Source organism: Crocuta crocuta, unplaced genomic scaffold (assembly GCF_008692635.1).
Source record: "Crocuta crocuta isolate KB4526 unplaced genomic scaffold, BGI_CrCroc_1.0 scaffold708, whole genome shotgun sequence".
NCBI classification, from domain to species: Eukaryota; Metazoa; Chordata; class Mammalia; order Carnivora; family Hyaenidae; genus Crocuta; species Crocuta crocuta.
The window spans coordinates 401,999-410,015 of NW_027530073.1; the positions used below are offsets into that span (position 1 = coordinate 401,999).

Sequence of the window (8,017 nt, forward strand, 5' to 3'; positions counted from 1 at the left end):
AGTGAGATACAACAAGACAGGCTGTACTTGGATTCCTGATCCACAGAAAATATGTGAGATAATAAATGCTTATTGTTTTAATCCACTATGCTTAGGCTAATGTGAAACATATTGCTAGATAACAAATACACTGACTAATACAAAAATACACTAAAAATTGAAAATGGAGGATAGGGAGAAATCAAAGCTGACTCTTGGGCTTTGAGTTTTGAATAGTCTGGAAAAACTATGACATCACTGATTATAAGTTATTCAATTCCATTGGAGTTTTGAGGCAAGGGCCATCTATACTCAATAAACATTGGACAGAGTCTTTCAAATGTTTAAAAAATGAACAAAGTGTTCAGAACCAAAAGGAATATTCCAGTAGAGATAAGGGAGAACTCTCAACTCTTCTAGACACTATAGTTGTATTACAATTCTCTTACCAGCACTATCATGTTGCTAGTACACACCAACTGCAAGCTTAGGTTTCCTAAGTATCTTAAAATGAAAATAAGCCCATAGGCCATTTCCTGATATTTTCTCCCACTTATTTCAACATTCATGAGAGCTGTGCTGTTATGTTAATTTTGCCTCTCTGATGATTACTATAGTTTCTACACTAAAACCACAAAAGGAAAAAGGAAATAGAGTAGGGAAAAGTAGCATAGTTGGAAAATGAGTATTCTATAATGAACTCTTTCAGTTAGTATATCAAAAGCAGAAGTAAGTATTGTCCAGTCATCATTTTATCAGTTCTAACAACTTCACTTTGCAGTCTACCTTTAAAGTCCTTAAGCCAACCTTTATTTACAATAAAAATTTAATTCTACCGATTACCACATAATCTCTACCGAGTATTCTAAGTCTCAAAGATTTGGCTTGAACAGCTGCTAATTAGGCTTGATCTCAAATTCCCACAAATTTAGAAATATCATCTCAGCCACAAATTTCACACTAAGAGTATATAGGAACCATCACTAAAGCACAACTTGTCTTAAAACAAAAATAATAGACTATAAACTTATGATTGTTTTATTAAGCTTTATTTAAAATGTTTTAGGTTTACAGAAAAGTTGAAAAAATAATAGAGTTCCCAGCATATCCTCCAACCAATTTCCCCGATTGTTAACATCTTATAATACCATATACATCTGTCACAACTAAGAAACCAACATTGGCACATTACTATTAACTAAATTTCACGCTTTCTTCAGATTTCACTAGTTTTCCATTAATGTCCTTTTTCTGTTTGAGGTTCCCAGACAGTATATCACATTACATTTAGTCATCATGTGTCATCTCCTCTGGTGTGTCTTTTCTTGTTTTTCAAGATCACAGACTTTTGTTGTTTTTCAAGATCAAGACAATTTTGAGTACTGATATGTAATTTGTAGATTGTCCATCAACTTGATTTTGTCTGATATTTTTTCTTATGGTCTGACTAGGGTTAGGGCTTTGGGGAAGAATAACACAAAGGAGGTGAAATGTTTTCATTAAATTTTACCAAGGTACACACTATCAATATGACTTCTTGCTCATGTTACTATTGATCACTTGGTCCAGGTAGTGTTTGCTATATTTCTCCACTGTAGAGTTATACTTTCCCCTTCTTTCCTTACAGACCCTTTGAAAGTAAGTCACTAAGGAAAACCAATTCNAAACTCTACCTCCTAGAAAAAAATCACTTTTAAACTAAATATAAAACTTTCTCAATTCTTGTAAAATATATACTGACTGCTTCAAAGCATTCAATAATCCAACTGAGTGCTTCTTTAATATCAGTCACTCTGATAGGCACTTCAAATGAGAGTTGACACAGTCCCTTCACAAGGACTTTAAGATACAAGAAAAATCCAAGTAATATAGTGTGTCAAAAAGGGAAAGCAAATTCAGAGTAATGAAAAGTTTCACAGAACAAGTATGTTCAATCACAGCAGTCAAAGCAGAGTAGTATTTTGACACATGAAAATTTATGCAAATTCAACATTCATTTATGACTAAAAACTGAACAAAGTGGGAAGTAGGTATAGCAGGAGGGAACATACTTGAACACAGTAAAGGCCATACATGACAAGCCCACAGTTAATATCATATTCAATGGTAAAAAGGTAAAAGCTCTTCCTCTAAGATCAGGAACAAGAAAGGATGCTCCCACCACTTTTATTCAACATAGTACTGGAAGTCTATCGAAAGTAATTAGGTAAAAAAAAGAAATAAAAAGCATCCAAACTGAAAAGGAAAAGGTAATACTGTCACTATTTGCATATGACATATAGAAAATCAAATGACTCCACCCAAAAACAGTTAGAATAAATGAATTTCAGTAAAGTAGCAGGATACAAAATCACGATATAAACTCTAATATGCTTCTATTTTTTTATAATGTAAGAAACACTTCTACTTACAATTGCATCAAAAAATACTTAGAAACAAATTTTAATGAGGAAGGTAAAAACTTGTATACTGAAAACTATAAAACACTGATGAAAGAAATTGAAGATCATATAAATAATGGAACATCTGGATGAATACTGTTTAAATGTCCACACTATGCAAAGCAATCTACAAATTCAATACAACCCGTCAAAATTCCAATGGCATTTTTCACAGAAATAAAGCAAACAATAATAAAATTTACATGAAACGACAAAAGACTCCAAACAGTCAAAATAATCTTGAGAAACAAGAACAAAGGGGCACCTAGGTGGCTCAGTTAAGTGTCCAACTCTTGATGCGGACTCAGGTCATGACCTGTTTGTAGGTTTGAGCCCTGCATCAGGCTCTGAACTAATAGTGCAGAGACTGCTTGGGATTCTCTCTCTCCCTCTCTCTGCCCCTCCCACACTGTCTCTCAAAATAAATAAATAAACTTAAAAAAAAAGATAGAAAAACAAAGGTGGAGCTATTGTGCTTCCTGGTTGATAACCGTATTATTACAAAGCTATAGTAATTATTATTTTAGAGTTTGAGAGAGAAAGAGAGAGCACAAGTAGGGGAGGAGCAGAGAGAGAGGGAGAGAGAGAATCCCAAGCCCCCAGTGTGGGGCTCAATCTCACAAACCTTCAGATATAACGTGAACTGAAATCAAGAATCGGATGCTTAACTAACTGAGTCATCCACATGCCCCACAAAGCTACAGTAATTAAAACAGTATGATACTGGCATAAAAACAGACACATTGATCAATGGTACAGAATAGTGAGACCAGAAATAAACCCATGCATATATGGTCAGTTAACTTACAACAATGGAGCCAAGAATGTGCAATGGGGAGAGGACAGACTTAAATAAATGGTGCTGGGAAAACTAGACAGTCACATGCAAAAGAATGACACTGGATTACTATCTTATACCATACACAAAAAATGAAGTCAAAGTGGATTAAAGACTTGAATGTAAGCCTGAAACCATAAAATTCCTAGGAAAAAAACATAAGCAGTAAGCTCTTTGACATTGATCATGGTGATGATTCTTTAGATCTGACTCCAAAAGTAAACAAATGGGACTACATCAAACTAAAAAGCTTCTTTGTAGCAAAGGAAATTTTCAACAAAATGAAGTCAATCTACTGAATAGGAGAAAATATTTGTAAGTCATGTTTCTAATAAGGGGTTAATATCCAAAATACATAAAGAACTCATATGACTCAAGCAAAACATTAAACAATGCAATTAAAAAATGGGCAGGGGATGTGAATAGACATGTTTCCAAAGAAGATACAGATATAGCCAACACACACATGAAAAGATCCCCAACATCACTAATCAGGGAAATGCTGATCAAAATCACAATGAGATATCACCTCACCCCAGTCAGAATGGTATAAAAAAACAAAAAACAAAAAAAAAAAACAAGAAATAACAAGTGTTGGCAAGGACATAGAGTAAGGAAAACCCTATGCACTGTTAATGAGAATGTAAATTGGTCCAGCCATTGTATAAAACAGTAAGGAGGTTCCTCAAAAAATTGAAAATAGAATTACCATATGACCCAGCAATCTACTTCTGGGTATTTATATGAAGAAAACAAGAACACTAATTCAGAAAGATATATGCAGCCCCATTGTCATTGCAGCATTATTTTCAACAGCCAAAATATGGAAACAACTTAAGTATTCATCAATGGATGAATAGCTAAAGATGTGGATGTACATACATATAATGGAATACTACTCATCCATAAAAACAAATGACACCTTGCCATTTGTTGACATTATGGATGTACCATATGCATTATATTATGTGAAATAAGTCACAGAAAGACAAATATCATATGATCTCACTTATATGTGGAATCTACAGACAAAAACAAAAACACCAAGTTAATTGATACAGAAAATAGACGGGGGCTTGCTAGAGGCAGTGGGTTGAACGGGTAGCTAAAATGCGTAAAGGGAGTCAAAAGGTACAACAGACTAGTTATAAAATAAATAAGGGAATGTAATGTACAGCATGGGGAGTACAGTTAATAATACTTTTACATATTTTAAAGTTGCTAAGAGAGTAAATCTTTTTTTTCTTTTAAGATTTCAAAGTAATGTCTACACCAATGTGGTGACTGAACTTACAACCCTGAGCTCAAGAAGCCACACTTCACCAAATGAGCCAGCCAGGCCCCCTTAAGAGAGTAAAATCTTAAAAATCTTCAGCACAAGAAAAATCTTAATAACTATTTATGGGGATAGGGACTAACTCGATTAATGTGGTGATCATTTAGTAATATATACAAGTATCAAATCATTATGTTGTTTACCTGAAACTAATATGTTATTATACCTCAATTTTAAATAAAAGAAAAAAACTAGATGGGAAATAGATGGGAAGGAATATAAGATGGAGAAAAGAACCTAAAATATGGGAGCAGAGACTCTTCACTCTTTGTCTCAGGTGTTTTTACTCCTTAGCCCAATGGAAACATAGTTTTAAAAACTTCAATGTACCTTTATAGCTTACCATAAGTGGCTGGTCGTATGGGCTGGACTGTGTCACCCAAAATTCATATGTTGAAATCCTAACAGCCAATAACTTAGAATATGATAATATTTGGATCTTTTAAGTGGCAATTAAGGTTAAGTCATTAACACAGGCCTTAATCCAAGATGACTGGTGTCCTTTTAAGAGACTGGGATACAAACAGGTACAGAAGTTAAAGATGTGAAGATACTGGGAAAAGAGGGCCATCTATAGGCCATCGAAGGTCTAAAAACAAACCGGTGAGCACCTCGATCTCAGAGTTTAGTCTCCAGAATTCTAAGAAAATAAATTTGTAGTAAGCCACCCAACCTGTGGCATTTTCTTCGGACAGCCTTTGCAAAGTAATACAGATGGCTACAGATTCGACATGAAATCTAATTAAGTAAAACTCTCCGCTGTGCTTTGGTATTTACCTCTTGTTACAGAATAGCACTTTTTCGTTCATTAGTGAGATGAAGATGAAGTCAGAAAAACATAGGGTGAAAGGTGAGCCTCAGAAACAACTTTAGCTTTTTCTAATTAAAATTCATTTCCTATAAACTGGTCGTTCTAATCATAATAGTAATGTTTGCTCTAATAAACTATTTCCCCCTAGAACAGTATGTAAAGATTCCGCGAGGCTTCTGTAGATCTCTTACGTGGCACTTTATTCCCCAACTTATTCTGGGGAATAAATTTTTGATACCGTTTTTCCTGACAGCAATTGCCACAACATACCTTCCCAAATAGTCCGCTACTAAAACCTCCCTTTTGTTTCATATCAGAGGACAATAACAAGGGGAAACTGAAAATAAATTTAATAGCATTTAATAAGCACGTGTCTAGAACTAAATGTATTCCTAAATATTTTTAATTCCCCTTTACAAGGGTTAATTCGATTATTTCTATAATTGCGCACTCAAAGAAACGCACAGCAGGGAGGTAAGAGGTGACATAATGCTTTTAAGAGTCAACGAAATCCAGCTGTGGCCAAATACGGACAACAGACCGTGGGTCAGTCTGCAACACGGGAAATTGTTCAGACATACTCGTTAAGTGGGCCTCCCATAGACTTCAGGCTAACGTCCTTTACTTTTTATATTCCTGTATTTACAGTCTTTTGGCCAGGCTTTCAGTAATGAGTGTAAATACCCCTAAGACATTAGACACCCTCCCCCGTCGCCGCCAAAAAACACCCCAAAACCTCCAAACAAACAAAAACCCTTGCAAATCACTGACAACTGTGCTTCAGGAACAGCAACTCCAGCTGAAAACCTGTCTCCGATCATTAATAGGCAGAAAAATCAGCTAGTTCCATATATATTAACCTACCTAGTGGTTTAAAAGCTGAGGATTTATCTAACCTGACGTTTCGGTAACAAGGGCAACCTCTAACTATCCTTAAAGCAAACAGGAAACAAAAGCTTTTCACCTCCCGGGTCAGGAAGACAAAAACCAGCGTCAGGATTTCCTGATCTCGCGAGAACTTTCTGACTCCTGTATGCGCGTGCGTCCGAATCGAGGGCGGGGTGAACCGCCCCGCCCAGACGGTGGGCGGGGGAGGTGGAGCAAACGCCGAGGAGCTAGGGGGCGTCGGGAAGGGGTGGAACGGCGGAGGGGCTGGGAAGGGCCGAGGGAGGGAAACCCTGTNGGCACTTCCCGGAATAGCGTCACCAGCTCTATAAGACAGCTTGCGCCGAAGTGCTCGGCCTTTTACATCCGGGAAGCGTCGGGTTTAGGTTACGTGGTTGAGGTGCGCTGTCGTATTTTGTGCACTAAGATGGTAATTGAGGGAGAACTTTTCGGCCTAGTTAAAATGCATGAGATTCAGGAGTCTTGTAGTGATCGGTCAGCGACAGCTGTGAAACCTCTAGGTTCGAAAACCTGAGGTATTCTTTTGGTCACGCGGCGGCCACGTGCCACCCAGGGCGCTGAGTCGGAAGCCGAGCGCGCATGGTTATGGGCTCTACAGCAAAGGATTCGATCGTGCACCTGATGACCAGCAAAGGTCGCGAATTCGGCTGTCGGTGTCAAGTGGCCATCTTGAATCTACTCCGCCACTGTTAAAGTAGTAACGCCGAGTCCTGATACCCGCCACATTTAGATCCGAGAAAGTGAGTAATATCTGTAGTGTTGCTTGCTTATAAGTTCTGGGATTGTAAATCTCCATGTATCTTTGGGACCTGTCAGCCGTGGCAGTCTCCCTTCCTAGCCATGGAAGAGCATATTCTTGTTTATTGGCAAAGCTGTCACCATTTAATTGGTATCAGATTCTGACTTGCACAAGTAACATTCATCACTTGAAAGCCTGGAGCGTGCTAGGTTATTGGGCACACATCTAACTGTTGCTTAAATGTTTTTAGGAAGCTGAACTAACCGTTCCAGTGGATGACAGAAAACCTGACCAGGTACGTTCCATTTTATTCATATTTTGTCATTAATACGGAATCCTTAGTGCTAAGGAATGGGAAGACCAGAATTGACCCAGTTTGCTGTTACTTGGTAATTTGGAAGAATGAATAGCCAACTAAATAAAAAGTAACTGAAGTTGCTAAGATTTCAGCACTGTGACTTAGTACACACACATCAGATTATAAAGCTGGTTTTCTTTTGCAGATGATGAAGAAATTCAAAATGATACGGGTGAAGTCCTCTGTTTATTTCGAATCTGGTGGTGTGCTGCCGAACGTGATTTTTAAATCTCAACTTCTTGCATATCGAATGGAGAATAATCTGGGGTGGTGGTCTCCCATATAGGCCAGAATATTACTTGGGCGTAAGTAGACAATAAGTGCGTGCTTGCTTACTATAATTAAATAAAATGGCTTGATTCATCTGAAAAAAAGTCGTTTTCTATGACTAAATGAGAAGGAAGTGGAAAGGTAGCTACAAATAATAGGTAACAAACCACCTGCTTCTGGTAGTGGAGCTGGTATGGCGGTGTTGTGAATGAGTATTGTAAGACATTACAGTACTTGGTAGCGGGAACAACATGTAAAACCACATTACTCCTAAGGGACAGCAGTCATTTGACATTGTTGTACATGAGTTTAGTCTCAGTCCTTCCATCTTGGCCCAGG

The 8,017-nt window shown here is 37.4% G+C and overlaps 1 long non-coding RNA gene and 1 other non-coding gene across 2 annotated transcripts; both read left to right on the top strand.

Moving 5' to 3' along the window:
* Positions 1-6,636: 6,636 nt before the first annotated feature.
* LOC144232036 (uncharacterized) lies at positions 6,637-7,776 on the top strand. Its single transcript, XR_013335295.1, has 3 exons — positions 6,637-7,051; positions 7,301-7,345; positions 7,554-7,776. It is a non-coding gene; the product is annotated as an uncharacterized LOC144232036 (long non-coding RNA).
* Positions 7,102-7,232, top strand: LOC144232040 (small nucleolar RNA SNORA24). Its single transcript, XR_013335296.1, has one exon. It is a non-coding gene; the product is annotated as a small nucleolar RNA SNORA24 (small nucleolar RNA).
* Positions 7,777-8,017: the final 241 nt, after the last annotated feature.